The 17,253-nt window shown below is 59.8% G+C and overlaps 1 protein-coding gene and 1 long non-coding RNA gene across 7 annotated transcripts in view; one reads left to right on the top strand and one right to left on the bottom strand.

The window, feature by feature from the left end:
• ZMIZ1 (zinc finger MIZ-type containing 1) overlaps window positions 1-17,253 on the bottom strand; it is a 231,297-nt gene that overhangs the window by 115,738 nt on the left and 98,306 nt on the right. The window lies entirely within an intron of this gene.
• On the top strand, window positions 7,058-8,261 carry LOC102155651. The gene is made up of 2 exons (XR_005358034.1): window positions 7,058-7,283; window positions 8,076-8,261. It is a non-coding gene; the product is annotated as an uncharacterized LOC102155651 (long non-coding RNA).

Below are 17,253 nucleotides of genomic sequence, written 5' to 3'. Positions count from 1 at the left end.
TTCCTCTAGTAGACATTTCCTTCCCTGGCCCTGATTGCCCTGCGTGTGAGGAGGGTCCCTGAGGAGGGCCGACGGCAGTGCGGATCCAGGGGGACGACTGAGGCTGGGTCACAATCCTGCCCCAGGACAGTGGTGCTCACGCAGGGGCCTTCACCTGGCTCCGTCCTGAGGCTCTTGCTGGCAACCCTGAAGGCTCAGATGCCATGAGGTAGGGACACGGAAGCACGGGGACAGGCCTCTGAGGGCCCTTGGAGGGCAGGGGGCGGGATGCAGCAGGAGATGGGGCCAGGACCCCCGATCGCCAGCCGGAGCCCTCTAGAAGGCTGTAAACACCACGCAGATGTTCTTACGGTTCTGGCTCTAGAGACACAGAGACGTTCTCCACGGCCCTCTCTACCCCGGCTCCTCGAGGCTCCAGAACCACCGGCCTGCCACTTTGCAGGAGCTCCAGACATGGTCCAAGGAGAGCAGGCAGACGAGAGCAGCCGTGAAGGACCACGGGGCGGGGCCGGGGGGCAGGAGACTGCACCCCCCATGCCCACAGCAGGCACAGCCAGTCACCAGTACTCTTCCCATCGAACCCAGGCGTGGCAGCCAATCCTCGCACACCCCTCTGCCCGGCCTGCTGAACCACCCGGCACCGACACGTGAGAAGAGAACTTCCGGGCAGCCCTGTCTTTGAAAGGAGAGCGACCAGGCCCGGCCAAGGAGGGCCTAGCCTGGCGTCGCTACCCCAGCGAGGCAGGGGCAGAAATCTGCACCCAGACCGCTCAGTTTCTGACTCTGTTCCCTTTCCCCTAAACTGGAAGTCACAGCCAGGCTCTTTTGGAGCTCAGAGGCCACGAATGGACCACTCGGGCGAGCCAACATGTTTTAAGCAACTCTCTAGCCGCAGCTTCGCAGCAGCTTGTGAACCATTTTGCAGATGAGAAAATGAAGGCTCAGAATGGATGGGGCCTTTCTAGCCAGTCACTCAGGGAAGTGTGGCCGACCCAGGACAGTTTTTCCACCGCTCAGGCTTTTATGTTTACCAACTGTGTGTGCCTTCTCCTTTACTCAGTTGCTAGGGATGGTCAGATATATATATTTTTTAATTTCTTAAGAAATAAGAAGCTAGGGAAGGAGACAAAGGAATCAGAAAGCAGATACTTATTTGTACTTAAATTGGTAGATGATTAAAAAAACCCAAATAGTCCTTCAATCTAGAAACGATCTGGGCATGTGTTCAGGCCTATAGTTTTTTTTTTTAAGATTTTATTTATGGGGATCCCTGGGTGGCGCAGCGGTTTAGCGCCTGCCTTTGGCCCGGGGCATGATCCTGGAGGCCCGGGATCGAATCCCACATCGGGCTCCTGGTGCATGGAGCCTGCTTCTCCCTCTGCCTGTGTCTCTGCCTCTCTCTCTCTCTCTGTGTGACTATCATAAATAAATAAAAATAAAAATAAAAAGATTTTATTTATGTAATCATGAGTGACACAGAGAGGGAGGCAGAGACACAGGCAGAGGGTGAAGCAGGCTCCATGCAGGGAACCCGATGCAGAATTCGATCCCAGGACTCCGGGGTCATGACCTGAGCCGAAGGCAGACTCTCAACCGCTGAGCCACCCGGGGGCCCCAAGGCCTATCCTAACATTTACAGATGAAGAAACAGGCCCACAGAAGGGGTAGAGGTGGGGGTGGAGTTGAAGCAGAACGCTGAGGACCCCACTCTGGGTCAGAGGTGGGGCCAGAGCTCACACCCAGGCCTCAGCAGCCCTAGCTGCCCTCAGCTCGACTCTCTCTGCCCCTCACCACGTCTAGGCACCCCCTGCAGACACAGGCCCTCGCTGTGGCCAGAGACGGCTCAAACGGGGGCCTGCTGGGGGAGCAGGGGCTCCTCCCCCACTGGCACCTGTGCTGTCCCTGCAGAAGCACCACGAAGTCCCCATGCTCCATGCAGAGATTCTCGGCATCCCAGCTGGCCTGCAGCTGGCACACCGACCCCACAAGTGTGCCCACTCCCCAGAAGGCCTGCAGAGCAGGGGGCGAGTCGGCTGGATCTGGTGCCTGCCATCTGATCTGTGCTTGGGGAGTGGGGGCCCAGAACCCTCCAGGCACAAACCGGGCATCCCACAGGGCAACCTGAAAACACGTTTCCTGGATGTCTGCTAAGAGACAAAATTCACACTAGGTGTTCTGAAGCCGCACGCTGACACGCACGCTCTCGCTGTGCACAGCGCTCCACAGTTTAGAGAGCACTGGCGTCGCAGCCTCCTCCTGGCCCATGTCACCACATCTTAACACGGGCGGGAGAGCTTAGCCGTCAAGGTCACCAGGCTGCCTGGGTTCAAATTCTGGCTCTGCCACTGGCCAGCTTCTGTGACATGCGGCAAAATGCTACCCTCTCCGTGCCTCAGGCTCCCCACCTGTAAAAAGGAAGCAGTCCTACCAGTGTCTGTTCTCGGGGTCTGCTGTGTTCACCGAGTCAGGGAACAGCCAGCACTCAGCACAGCCCGAGCTCACGGAGCACTGGCTCTGCACAAGGCCCAGGTGGGCCTTATCGTCTGTCTCCATCAGGCAGGAGGAAACCAGGGCCGGAGAGGAGCTGGTGACTCGCCGGGCGGGCGGGTGGGCGGCTGGTGGTAAATGCCACCGCCCTAGACACGAAAGAGCTTCAACCTTTCTTTTTCTTTTTAGACTTACTCAAAAAAAAAAATCTAGTTTTTATATCTAGTTTTAAATCTAGTTGCAGCAACATCTGAGGCAGAAGTTCAGCGTTTGCAACAACAAAAGGGGTTGTGCTCAGGACGAGGGGGTGGTGAGGGGCTGCTCCTTCTGCTTGCTCTCACACAGGCAGCCCTGGGAACCACCCCACGGGCGCAAGGCCTGGCCTCCGAGGACGTGGGGGGGCTGAGGTATCCCCATGCCAGGTTGGGGAGCTGGAGGGATCTGTCCCAGGGCAAAGGCAAGTCACGGAAAGTTCCAGATGGAAGGCAGGATCAGGACGGCGCTTCACAACGCGTGAGCTGAGCTCTGTTCCTCCCAGGCAGGAGCCTAGACGGCTGTGTGCAGTCCACCCTGGTGGGCAGTGTCCCTGCCCGAGGTAGGGGGACGAGAGGGAAAACACTGCCTATTCTGGGCAAACAGAGAGCGGAGCCCTGCATGCCCGGGACGAGGCTGCCCGATGTCTGTTCCTCAGAAACGGGGCCCTTGAGATCCTCCCTAAACAAAGTGTCCTCTGGTCTGATTAGTTGGAGGAGAGCTGTGTACCTCCCTCGCTGGGAGATCGTGAAAGCACTCGATGTGAGGACCTTGAAGAACTCGGTTTTTCCCAAAGTTACTAGACTGCAAACCACTTTTTTTTTTTTCCCACTAAACACATTTTAAAATCCCATAGAACTAGTTTTCCCAGGAACCGGCTCTGAGAAATTCTGGCTGTAGGGTAGAGGCCAGACAGCAGGAAGAGGCTGGAGAGGCAGATGGTGGGGGGGGTGGGGGTGGGAGAGGTCAGAAACTGAAGTGCCTGTGGGAAGAGAAGCCACAGGACACCTGCGTGAAGATAGGAACCCCCACCCCACCCCACCCCCCTGAGGACCGGGGCCCTGATTCTGGATCCAGCAGCCACCGCCAGCATGGTACACCCAACCGGCCTGGAGCCTGAGGCCTGAGGCGGGGGTGGCTCAGCCTGCCCACCCCCAGCAGGCCTGGCCCAGGTCGGGAGAGCTGCCTGGGCCAGGGCAAAGGCCAGAGCTGGAAGGTCACATGAGCTGCCTGAGGCAGAGAGACTGGCTCCTCCTCGGCCCCACCCAAGACAAGAACTGCCAAGGGAGGGCACGGGCCAAGGTGGCCAAGGAGGCCAGAGTTCAGAGAACCCCTGAGGCCATGGGGGTGGGGAGCCCGCTGGCACCCACTCAGGAACCTCTGTTCCTCGTTGTGAATAATGCTGAGAACAAAACGGGTCTCCTTAAGTATCTACTGGGTGTCCGGAGGCACACATGGCCTTCTAGGTGGATTATCTTTATGACCATATAACCCCAGGTGGAGTGATTAGCGCCATCTACAGATGTGAACATGAAGACAGGAAATGACGAAGGAACTGGCCCAAGATCACAAAATGGTAGAGTGGGGATCTGAACCCGCATCTGTCAGACTTGGAAGCCCAGCATCCATCTCCCTGTGCACCATAGAGGGGGCTTTGCAGATGGCCCGGAACAGGCCTTCACGTCGGTCATGCCCCAGGATGCTGTCCTGTGCTGGCTTGCACCTGCAGCACCCAGCCCAGAGTGGGAATGTGGACAAGAGGTCCATTATCGGGGGGCTCCTGGCCGTGGACACACAGCCTGCCTCTCTGGGCCTGTTTTCTCAGCCCCTGAAGGATGGACCTGATTGAGACGTCACAGGCTTCCCCAAGCACCCCTAAACCCTGAGGGTGGCCGAGGGCATCAGCATGCAGTGAGCACTCACCCTGCACCTGGCCCTTTCACACACGTTACCTCACTTAATTTTCACACTGACCCAAGGAGTTGGGCATCATTGCTCAGACTTGACAGATGAGGAAACTGAGGGCCAGAGAGGTTATGTAACTTGCCTAAGGTCACATAGCAGGGCAGTGGAGTTGCTGGGATGGGGACCTGGGGTTGACACACTTCAAAGGCCTCCCCAGCCGGAGGTAGGGCTAAAACAGAGTACAGGAGAGGGATCCCCACCAGGCGTGGGTCCATGCCACCATGTGACCACAGCACTCGGCCCTTGGCCTGTCTGGCTTTGGCAAAATGGGGGTGGGTAAGATGGTTCCTAAGGCATTTTCTTTTCTTTTTAAAAAGATTTTATTTATTTATTCATGAGAGACACGCAGAGAGAGGCAGAGACACAGGCAGAGGGAGGCTCGCTGCAGGGAGCCCGATGCGGGACTCGATCCCAGGACTCTGGGATCACGACCTGAGGCAAATGCAGACATTCAACCACTGAGCCACCCAGGTGCTCCTCCTAAGGCATTTTCTGGCTTTAATGTGCTGGCAGGAGGCTGGGGGAAGGAAGGATTTAAAAAAAAAAAAAAAAAAAAAGTGAGATGACATCCCTGCATTCTAGGAACCCAGAATCCAGGTGAAGGCTGCTGAGCTACACCAACCCCACCAACCCACCTGCTGGCAGCACACACCCCGAGGGCCAGACCATGGGACTGAGCAGAGGGCTAAGGCGCGAGGGTAGCTAGGACAGGGCAGGGCAGGCCGGTCTCATTTCAGAAACACACCCGCATGACCAGTCCCTTTCTGACCAGGCCTGGCCAGTCAGGCTGGGAGGGTGGCATCAGGGTCGTTCTTAAGGGAGAGGGTACTGAGATGGAGTAGGGCGCTCACAATTCATCTGCTTTTTAATTAACTCGCCCTGCTGCCTTAAGTGATTCCCTGCTTACGCTCATTCTTTTGAAAATTCCAAAGTGCTATTTCTGACCTGTGATTTACTATTGCCGTACGTCTCTATAAGCAGTGTTTTAGCTTAAGTGGCAGTTGCATATTAATTACAAAGTTAATTATGTGCTGTGTAATCATGCTGTAATTCATTAGTTTACTCTACACTCCTAGAGCCTCATGCTAATAGGAAGATCTGACAGGGGGTTTCAGGAGTCACCAAGAAAGACCTGATGAAAATCCAGTGTGGGGCCGAAGAGGACTTGACACCCCATCGAAATGGCTCCTCAGGACCCACTTGCTCGACCTGAGACCTGGGGCCGGGTCTTGAGCCTCTTGAGGCTGTTCTCGGGGACAGAGTGCTGTGCCCTCACCGTCCAGGGCTCTAAAGGCACGCGGCCCCGGAGTGCAAGCTGCCTGCAAACCCCCCTCCGCTGAGGATGGTGGAAAACCCAGCCGGCTCCTGTTTTTCTCTCCTACCCCGCGGAAGTGCAAGGACAGGAACAGAATTTGTTTAAAATTACTTACGGAACAGAGCATCACTTCTAGGTGGAAAATTAACTGCTCAATCACCAAAACAAGGTGGCCCTATGAGCAGTGAGAGGGGGGCGGCCCTGGCAGGGGCCTTAGGGGGAGGCAGGTCTGAGGCAGTTGTTCAGAGGGGGAGACCCAGGCCCAAGAGGGGGTAAGGAGGTGTCTGGGATTTGGAGCAAGGTCTCTTCACATTCTCTCCCCTCTCTACTGTATCCCCCAAAGCATTTGGGGCTCTTGAAAGTGAACGCTGGCCACCTTTCTCTCTCCCTCCTTCCCTGGCTTGGCTTTGCCTCCTAATAGGATGATGCACGGGGTCACTGCGGCCTGGCTGGGAGTCCTGACTCCACTGCTTGGACAATCTCAAGATTCTGAGACTCAGGTGCCTCACCTGTGTGGCTGGGTGAGGGCTCCCCGCCTCCCTGCACGGGGTCGGAAGACGAATGGGAAGGAAATGTGGGCACTCGAGACCTTGCCTCTATCTGACCGCTCTAGGTCCTCCCAGAGGATTCTTTTCTAAGAGCCATCCCTGCCTGGGCCCTGAGTTGTCAGCCGCTGAGGAACCACCCATGACCCTCCAATGCCATTTAAAAGTCAGTGTGAAGAAAGCCAGGCCTGCTGTATCCTCCCCACCACCCTTCAAATCTGCAGATCAAATTTCAAGCCGTGAGGGGACACGAAGGCTGTGACCTATCCCGGACATAGCGATCTGGTGGCTGAGACCCTCTGCTTTCCAAATATAAACCTGCTTGTTTTATTTCTGCTGACAGCTGAACGAAAAAAAAAAATGTGGAAGTCCTTCCCCTTCTGGCTCCAGTCAACAAGAGAAGGACTCAGAGCCCCAGCTGGCATGGGAGGAAGATAAATAAGAAAAAACAAAACATGTCCTTGTGCTACAGTGGAATGTTTAAAAAAGAGGTGAAAAGCACAAGGTCAGGGGCAGATTTCATTTTCTATCATTTCAGCAGGCTCAGGGAGGAGGCGGGATGCTGCCGACTAGACAGTTTCGGGGGAATCAGTTTTGGAGGGAACTCGTTTTTTGGGAGGTGGGGGGTAGGGAGGGTGTCTTAACAGCCAAAGCACTGTGGTTTCCTTTCCAGGGAACACATTGGTTTCCCTGGCAACAGAGAAGTCCAGCCTCCAAAGTTCTGCCGGGAGACCAAGGCTTGGCCCGGGATGCTCCCAACAATTACCCGCGGCCAAGGCCTCACCGTGCTGCTCGCCCGGGCCGTGAGCTGGGGGGTGGGGGGAGTGGGGAGAGATGCAAATACTGGGCACAGTGCGGCCCCCTTCGCTTCCCCCGCACGTGTGCAAGCAGCTACTCATCCTCAGATCACTGCCTCCTAGGGCTTGAGGACGGAACAGGTAAAAATGGCAGAAACCACCTGGAAACTAGCCTGCGTGCGGCAGCACCCGAGGACCCCAAGGTAGTGGTGAAGGCTCTAGGGTGGGCGGCCTAGGGACCAGCAAGGCCGCGCCTCTGTCCGTGGCTGGCACGGGGCAACTGTACGGGAAGAGAGCTCATCTCCCTCCATCCAGGGTCACTCAAAAGCGGCTTCACGGGTACCTCATGGATTTTAGGGTCCATGTCCCCAGAGTGGAACATTTAAACACCTGGTGGGGGAAGACTGCCTCGGTGTGCCAGGTGTGGGAGGGGGTGGGAGTAGGTGGGGGAAAGGAGAGGAGGCAGACAGGCCCTGCCATCGCATTAGAGTACTTATCTGGCCGCTGGGCGCTGTGCTAAGTGCTCCGCACACATTATTTCATTTAATTTGCCCTCTACTTGCCCGGCGAAGCAGGCGCAGTTATTCCTCGCTGGAGGGGACTGAAGGGTCAAGTGATCTGCCCAAGGCCACCCGTCAGTGAGTGGCAGAGCTGGGAGCCACACCTGCCAGCCTCCAGGCTGGTTCTTGGGACAGGGATGGGGACAGGAGAGGGGCTCCAGCTGGAGACTTCTTCCCTTGCCGGCAGAAGGGAGACAGAGGGTCCAGAACTCACTCCTCTGCTCCCCTCTGCCTCCAAACACTCCCTGGGAAGACAGGCCCTAGAAGCAGAGCCACCTGGGGGCCCCGAATCAGGGGTAGACACGGCCCCGGCTGCCACGCCCCGAGGGCCTGATACGGTGTCCTTCATGAGCTTCATCTCCCTTGTGCCCAGAACAGCTCTGCGGAGTCGGTAGTAACGGTCCCTGCGTTCACAAAGCTACCAGGAGGGAGGGCAGGGTTCAAGCCCTCGCCTGACACCTATGGCTCTTAACTAACGATGAGGATGGTGACGAACAGCCACGCCTGCCTGAGCTCATACGACGCGCCTGTTGTGATTAAAGCACTCTACTCCGCTTAACTTATTTTGTGCCGCGGCCATCCTATGAAGCGCATGCTATGATTGGCTCCGTTTCGCCGATGTGGAAACTGAGGCATGCAGCTCTATAAGCAATGTGGCTAGGGAGGCATAGGGCCAAGGTTTGGACCCAGCCAGGCAGGCTCTTGAGCTCACACTAGTAACCCACATGATGCACTGTTTCTCCAGCCACTGGGACATCCTGCCTCCCAGCCTCGAGCCCTTGATTCTGGATGATTCTGGGATCCTGTAAGGCTAGGCAGTAGCTGGGCACCTGGGATTTTCCCTTCTTAGAGCTCAGCTCCCCCAAGAGCTCCTTCTCCCAGCCTAGGGAAAGGCAGGCAGGACCTGGACCGCATTTCTGCACGTGTGTGTGAGCATGTGCGCACGCGTGCGTGCGTGTGTGTGTGTGTGTGTGTGGTGCGTCTCAGGCCCACACTGTAGCCGGGTGTGCATGCAGCTGATTTATAACCCTCAGAGAAAACAGAATTGCAAATCTCACCCACAAATCTTCCCTATCGAGGTACTTGTGACAGGCAGACACGCCGTGAATTCCCAAGAACAGGCAGGCCTTCCCCCAGCCTTGGCTCCCTCATGCTCCGGCTCCTGACACGGGCCAGGTTGGGCTGGCCACCCAGTCCAGGGAGTGGCGGCCGACCCAGTGGCCCAGTCCCACTCATCAGAAGTGCAGGCTCCTGAGCTGTCCCAGGAGGGCCAGGTTGCTCTCTCTCCCTGCGGGCCCCGCACCATGCCAGCCCTCACACCCCACTCCTGGCAGTCACGTGGTGAGTAGGGACCGTTAGTGCCTGCTGAACCGAGAAGGGGGACCCTAGCAGACGCCCAGTGAACACGCGTTGTTCACCTCATCGTTCTGTGCTAAGAGCTTTAGGTTCGTCTCATCTCCAGCAAGGCCCCAGAGAGGTTGCGTGACTTGGGCTCGGACCCCGATGCCAGCAGCCTGATTCTAAGGCCTGTGCTGGGAACCGATCCACTGTGTTCCCTCAAATCTTCAAAACCATTTGGGGTCCTTGGGCCCCGTTCCTGGCACATGGACATTCACTCCATTTCCTTCCAGAGTGGATAATGGGGGACCCAGGTTTGGGTCTGGTTGGGGTCATCCACTGGTGGGTGAACCATCGGGAGGGGTTTCCAGCATCTGTGTACCCTGAACCAAGGCTGTCATAGTCCAGGCCTGTGTCACACCGTTCCCTGTAAACCCAGCTCCAGGGGGCACTGGGATGGCCGAGCAGAAAGGGACACGGCTCTGTTTGTCCCACCTTCCCCAGCAGCTGGCATGGTGGCTGTGACACACACCACTGGACCACGGGGCCTGGCGCTTGGGCCTAAGTGGAGGTCTGGGACGGCCCCGTCTCTTCTCTGCCCCACCCCCAATGAGCGGTGTGGGGTGTGCAGGGCCAGGAGGAGCGGCCACCTGGGCGGTGGGGCAGCGGAGGGCCAGGGTAGCCTGGTCTGCCTCCGCTGCAATCTCTTGGGTGATCCAGGCTAGTCCACCGCCCTTTCTGAGCCGTGTCTCTAGCTGGAAGATGGGTTTGGTTTGCCTATGTGATACCTGGGAGGATTAAGTTAAATGAATATGAGAGAATCTGTGACTCTTGAGAGGCTATGCACACACGCGCACATGCACACACACAGCCGGGGTGACACTGGGTTACAGAAATCCCCACCCGGCCCCAGAAGCACTCCACAGCAGGCCACCCTTTCCGTGAGGTGTCTCTTGGGGTTGGCATCAGGGTGAGAGGCCCGGCTCCTCCTCCTGCAGTTCAGACTCCCTCAGTCCCAAACCTATAATTCCTGGCAGGGAAAATGACAGCTTTGCCCAGCGGCTGCCCTCAGCTGATGGGCGGGGAGCCGGGCGGGAGCCGTGGCGGTGGCTGGGAGGCGGGCCCGGGACACACAGCCGCGGAGTCAGAGGAGGTCAATGGTGGGGAGACAGATGCCATGGGGACTGCGGGCTTTGGGGCGGGTGGACGATGGATGAGAGGGAAGAGGGGGATGGGCTAGGCCCAAGGCCCCCGGGTTGGCTTGAGGCTGGCCCTCTGTAGGACAGGACCCGGGGAGGCCCAGCAAGGGGATGTGACCCTAGGACCAGAAGCACAGGGAGGGGACCTCTGCAGGGAGGCCCGGAGCATAGGGCCTGAGAGGCTGACACGGGCTGGCTAGGCCCCTGCAGGCAGCAAGGCAAGCGCTGCCCACGGTCTGAGGTTTGGGGTTGACTGCTGGGCTCTGTCCCAGCCTCCCTGGGAGGGCTGGGGAATCGGCATCTTAGCTTGAGCCCCCAGGATCTGCTTGCAGATCCGAGTGGCAGGTGGCTGTTTGGGAACCCCTGGATTTCCTCTCCCCCAGGGAGGCGCCGGGGTTCCTCCTGCCGGCGCTGCCTTCCCCCCCGGCACCGACCTCCATTTGGCAGGGAGGCAAGGCTATGGCCGTGTCATGGACACCCCGACCACATCTGCCGAGCTTGGCTGCTCACCACCTGTCTCCTCCGAGGCCCACGGCCCACCGCAGGAGGGGCCGCAGCACCATGTCCGCTTGCTAAGGCGCGGTCAGCAAGGCTGGGGTCGGGCCCCCTCCACCAAGAACAGCTGTCAAGGAGCTAAAATCTTCTCTGCCTCCTCTCCAAACCTGCTCTGGCACGGAGCCTGTCCCCAGCCCCTGGAGTTGCCAGGCTCTCGGTCTAGGGCCATGTGGAGCCCTGACCCATGTCATCGGGGAATGAAAGGATCTGTCTCTTGGGAAAGAGAAATCCCACCCCAGGCCGTGGTGCCCAGAGTCTCTGTGCCCTTGGACTAGTCATGTGCCCTCTGGCAGCAGGGGGTTCCTCTTCTAAAATAGGAAGCAGGAGGTGGCCAGACCTGGCGAGGCAAATAGAACAGCTGGAACAGAGGCTGGACTCAGCACAGGTGGGAGTGTGCCCAGGCGGCTGGGCCAGAAGGCTGGGCTGGAGGCTCAGTCTGAAGTCAGGGTTCGGGGCCAGGGTGAAACTGGGATTGGAGTCAGTGTGGGGTTTCTCTGACCAGTGTTGTCTAAAAGGGAAGTCCCTAGTGGGCACTCGATGCTCCTGAGTGCCTCTGGATCACCAGGAGGGGCCGGCCGAGACAATCTGCTCTAAGACAGGCCGCAGTGTTTGCTTGGGGATCCTCCAGGGGGCCAGCTTGGGCCCCCACGCCATCAGGGAGCCAGAGGAGAAAGGAGGTACAGTCTGTCTCCCCTGGACCAGCCCGAGCACATCGGAGGTAGGACCTGGGCCTACCAAGGGGGTGCTGCTCTCAGTCTCAGGCCCTGGGGTGACAGGCTCTGGGAAAAGGTGAGCCCATATGGGTATCAGGGCGCCTGGCTCTGGCCAGGGTCTGGGTCACGGGGACAGCCCAGCCCAGGCCTGGCGGCAAGGGGACCTTCCTCCACAGGCACAGGCTGTGCTGGACCAGGACGCCCTGCTGGCATCCCCACAACCGCCATTGGGCCTATTTCCCTGCTGGTTATTTGATGACCCATCCTCTTGTCAGGGGGGTTATGCTGGAGGACCGGGTCAGCGGGACGGGCTCTGTCACACTGCAGTGCTGGGGTGTGCACAGCCTGGCACCCTCATGCATCCTCAGCCCTGGCCCCTGGGGAGGCCTGTGGAGTCAGTCCCAGGACTGATCTCTGCGAGGGGAGTGGGGGGGACCCTCTTCCTTCATCTGGCCCCCCACCTCCCGCCTCCTCCCTCATTCTTGGCCTCTAGGATGGTGTGAGGCACGAGCCCACCTTCACCCTCAGCAAAATCCTCCTGGAAGGGGACAGAGGACAGGCCGCGGTGCAGGTGGGTGAGGGGCCGGTCTGTGGAGGATGGGGCCTGCCTGCCCCTCTCCGCCCGCAGGCGGGGCTCGGAAGCCAGGGGCCCGGCGCAGGGGTGGGTGGCGCAGGGGTGGGTGGCACGGGAGCACTTGCTCCTACCGCCTGCCCGCCTGGGGCACCTGCTCACCTGCCGCCCGGTCCCCACTTGCCACGGCCTTGCCAGCCCCTTCCCTGCCCCCTCGCGGGCCCGAGATGGCTGTCACCATGGCAACCCTGCTCATTCAGTCCAGGGATAATGAAGCCAATGTGTTTTTCATTTCCATGAGCCCGAGCAGAGCGGGGGAGGGGGCTTCCCTCCCGGCCCTTCCTCTGGGCGACGGCGACGGCGGCGGCCAGGACAGAGCGAGAGCGTGCGGCCTGATGGGAGCACGGACACCAGCGGGAAGGGGGTGGGACCCCGAGCAGCCCTGAGGTTGGACGATGCCAGCTGGAACGGCAGCCTCCCCTGGCGACACCCAGACCGGGAGGGACGGCTTGGAGACCGGCAAAGCGGGCCCCGATTCGAGCTGTGTGACCTGGGGCTAGGGACTTCGCCTCTCTGCTCTCGCTCCAGTGGAAGGAAGTCTACCAAGCAGTTACGGGGTCCCCTTTTGAGTGTCTGGCTTTCTGCTTTCCCTGGAGAACCTGAAGAGACCCAGCCAGACCCCTCTGGTCGCCTAGGAGCCGAGGGGCCAGCAGGAGGAGTTTCTCAGGCACCTTTCTCAGCCGCAAGAACAAGGCCAGGAACCCTGACCTGTTGCCACCGGTCTCTGAGCTACTATGCAAAGGGGAGGTTTTCATGAAGTCATGCGCACAGTAGGTGCTTTATGTGTCAACCTCCTTCTCTTCCTCGTCCCGGGTCCCAGGCCCGCAGCACCGCCAGCAACGGGTGAGAGGTTCCCTGTGTGAGTCAGGGCTCGAGGCTGCCCTAACACCTCTCCTTCCCCTTTTCGCCTGGATAGAGACCTGCCCATCTGGTTGGGGGTGAAACCGAGCCCTGAGCAGGGCCGGGCTGGGCAGAGGGGCAGTGGCCTTCGGGCAGCCCACACCATCGGTGGCAGAGCTCATTTGGGGCCCAGACAGGAGAGAGCAGGGCAGTCTGGGAAACCCACGGCCCACGGTCGCCGCCAGTCGCACCCCCTCCTCCAGCCCCTCTCCAAGGGCAGGAAGCCAAAAGCACTCACGCAGAAAACCCTGGCCTGTCTCCCCCCCCCCCCCCAATAATTCAATCACCTTGGAGGCCAGTGGCCCTCTCTCCTGGCTGGGCTGACAGATTGGAGGGGGAGGGAGGGGAAGCATGCAGAGGGAGGGGGAGAGGGGACCAGGGAAGCCGACACGGAAAAATCAGAGCAAGGCTTGAAAAATGAAGAAATAAACCTGCCAGGAGGGAGACAGCCTCCATCCGTCCTCCATAAAGCTGTCTAAGGGCCACCAAGGACGTTGGCGGATGGAGGGGGCCGGAGATGGCTCCTCCTGGGACCCTTGCCGCCCCCGCCCAGCTGGCTGCCTGGTGAGGGGTTGGCGAGGAGGAGGGCCTGGGGAGCCGGAGCGTTAGCAGGGGCAGGAGTGTGGGAGGCACGACTGTGGGGAGGACAGGGCTACGAACAGGGGCCTCTCATCAAGTTGATGCGCCAACACCTGCATAGAGTAGGCACCCAGTGCTGGACGGACCAAAGGGAGGCACGTCTGCCTGCAGGCAGCTGGCTCTGAGGCAGGCTGATGAGCCCCGAGGACTCGTGGGGCCCCGCTCGCCCATTCACAGGTGGGGAGGCCGATCAGACAGGCCAGAGGTCACAAGGGAAATCAGAGCCGCTCGCGTTCTCCAGTCCGGGGACCAGGCCAGGGCGCCTTCAGCAGGAACTCCAGGGTTGGGGTCTCTCCCCACTGCATCCCCACCCAATGCCCCACCCCGGCCAGGGGGCCAAGCCGACCCGGGGCGGGGGGTGGTGGGGAGACGGCCTGAGCCCTGTTCCAGGTCCTTCCACAGGGCCATTAAGAATCACATTTTCTAGGAACACTGAGTCACCCTGAAACCTGCTCATGATAGAAGTCCCAAAGAGAAGGAAAGGAAATTATAAAGTGACCAGAAAGAAATACACCAGAATGCCGATCGGGATGGCCGGTAGGTGGGAGGATCACGGACGGGTTTTATTTTTCTTCTTTCAACTTTTACGGGACTTCCAGACATCCTGCAACAAGAGTGCATTTACATTTACTATACGGAGTAAAGGATGTTCTTAGAGTTGAAATAAGCCACTAAGCCCACTAAACGCGACTCGTGCGAGGCTCTTCGTCTGCAGGACCCAGGCAAAGGAGCCCTGGCTGCAGTGGGCGCCGGCTGTATGCAGGCACGGAGCCCACCCACCGGAGCCTCCCACCGGGGGCCTGTAGGCCCTGGAACGTCACTGTGGGCAGGAAGGAGGGGCCAGGGCTGCCCCCACGTCGCTGTGTGACTTTGGGCGCGTCCTGTCCCTCTCTGTACCCTGGTGTCCTCCCCTCGTCCTTCTCACCTCATGAGACGGGTACTGAGGCCTGAGGCTTGACCTACACTTGGAAGCCCTCATGGTCAGGGGGCCTGGGCTTCTCTGATCGGGGCGGGGGTGGGGGGCGCTGTCTGGGGCCCAGGGGGCAGCTGAGGTGCCTCCAAAGACTGCGCAGGCTGGCGCGGGCAGAGGAAGGCTGAGCAGCGCCAGGAGGCCAGGGGCCAGCTTTCATCCCCTGTTTACAGTGGAAACACAGACTTGAAAAGGTTTCACTTTTCCACTGTTTTTGTGGCGGTGCTGTGGGGAGCAGGGCTTCCTGAGAGCGAGGCCAGCTTTCCAAGGCCACACCGAGTCCAGCCCCGCGCTGGCCTCTGACAGGAAACATCATGTTTTCAATTTACGGGTCCCTGCCAGGCGCTGGGAGCAGCCGCGCTCTGCTGCTGCTGGCTGTGTCGGGAGAGAAATCCCGGGCCTCGCGGCACTCGGGAAGCCCTGGCAGGCCCAGGGGAGCTCCACGGCCCCCCAGGGCCCCCAGGGATCCCCGTCAGGCCTTACCCCGGAACAGCTCTGGCCGCACGTGCCTGCCAGCTGGCAGGGCTCGGTTAGCAGCCGACACACCCGGTGCCCCCACTCGCCAAACCGCCTTCCCTGGCTTCCTGGCCCCCACGTCGGCACACCCCGCTCCCTGGACGGACAGAGCGGGGAACAGGCCCCCAGAGAGAAGAGGCGCCCCGATGCCACCAGGTTATGGCGAAGAAAGAATGACCACTAACCAGACTGGCAGATTCCCAACTGAGTCCCCCGGCCAAGGGAGCCTGCGCCCCCCCCCCAGGCTGGTACCTACAAGCCGGGCACTGTGACCACATTTCAGCCTGGAATGAGCCCAGGTGAGCTGTCTGAGCATCGTGTGCTGCAGATGAGGACACTGAGGCACACCGGGGTTCGGGACCCTCTCCAGGGTCAGCCAGTGGGCACCCCCGGAGCTGGAAGCCTCGTGCTGCCCCGCCGAGCCCCCTTCTGCACCCACTCCCAGGGCCGCTCTCAGCTCTGTTCTTCGCTGACGGAAGCAGCACTAGCCCAGGCTGGCTGAAAGCACCCCCCCCCACACACACACACCGGTCCCGTGGGCCCCACATCTCTCCGGAAGCTTCTGGGCCTTCAGCCCGTGTGCACCAAAAGCCTTGGGCTGCACTGACAGGCGGGAGGCTGTGCCCTGGCGCACAGGAGGCCCTCGCAGACCACCAACAGGCAGCAGGACTGTCCCCGAGGGCCTTGTAGCTCGAAACATCTAGGCTCTTCCTCCCCCTGCTAGAATGTTGCCTCCATGAGGGCAGGGGCCTGGTCTCTTGCTCACTGATGTTTCCCAAACTCGCAGAAGAGGGCTGGTACACAGGTGGTGCTAAATAAAGGTCTGCCGCATGACTGGTGGGGATGCTGGTGGGGCAGGAGGCTCTGCTCACACGGGGGTTTGGAGAGACCCAGCGGCTCTTCTCATTGGCCACATATTTATGAGGCTTCTAGGGGAAGAGGACACACATCCCCAACGGGGCCCAGGGCAGCACCCCACCCACTGCTCCACCGTGGCTTCCACCCGTGCCCCTTCGGCACAGCGCCCGCCCTCCCCGTGCCCCGTTGCTGACTCCCTGGGCACATTCCAGCATTAGACAAAGAGCACATTTTCAGGGATCATAATCCCTTGCTTGTTTGTTTTTTTCACCGACCGTCCCCTCCCTTCTTCTTCCTATCCAGGGCATTCCTGTTCCCAAACAGGAGCCACTTTCCAGGCGAGTGACGGCCAGGCTCGCACTGGCTCCCGGGAGTCCTGTGAGCTGGCCCGGGGAGGCCCGCTGCAGACACGGACACAGAAGCTTCTCGGCTCACAGAGCGCTGAGGCTGCCCCGGGGGTGGGTGCTCGGGGTCGAGCTCCAGGCTGCCCTCCTGCTGGCCGGGCAAAACACAAGAAAGCCAAGGAAGGAAACAGACAAAAATGGGTGCTTGAAGGAGCCACAGGGAGTGGAAGGAGGAGCATGACAGCGAGGAACACACGGGGAGGACGGGAGACGGAGCAAGTGAGCCCTCCGCGGCTTAGCAAGGTGCCGCGGGTGAAGCTCGCTGTCCCTTCTCCCTTCCAGCCTGGCCTCCAGCTTGTGCTCAGGGGGTGGCCTGGGGAGGAAGGTTAGATGGAGCGGGAGGTGGCAAGTCCCCCCCCCGCCCCACCCTGGGGAGGGCAGGAGTGCAAGGAAGTGGCCGCATCCACCTCTGTGATGAGCCGGGTCCCTTTGAACCTTCCTGTCTCTGGGCCTCGGTGTCCCCTTGTAGAGGATGTGGGATCTGCTGGCTCTTCAGCGTCCCCAGCCCCTAACACCCCATGTCCCTGAAATGTCACATTTAGCCGGTACCCCGTGTGCGTACACCTCTCCACCCCGGCCCCGTTTCTGAATGGACTCGCTGGCCTCTTCCAATCCCCACGCCCACTGGCCTTGCACTGGAAGGCCCGACACGCCGAAGGAAGGATGTCTCAGCTGCCGCAGGGGCTCCTTGACATGAGCACCCTTTTCCCACCAGTCCCCGGGGTGGGGGCAGAGCCACTCTCTGACCACGTTCCCTCTCGGGACCCTGATAGGCTGCATTTCAATGCCAGCTCAGTGAGAAGTGACACCTCGGGTCCTTCTATAGGT

This window comes from Canis lupus, chromosome 4 (assembly GCF_011100685.1).
Source record: "Canis lupus familiaris isolate Mischka breed German Shepherd chromosome 4, alternate assembly UU_Cfam_GSD_1.0, whole genome shotgun sequence".
NCBI lineage: Eukaryota > Metazoa > Chordata > Mammalia > Carnivora > Canidae > Canis > Canis lupus.
This window is presented reverse-complemented; position numbering and strand designations above follow the sequence as displayed.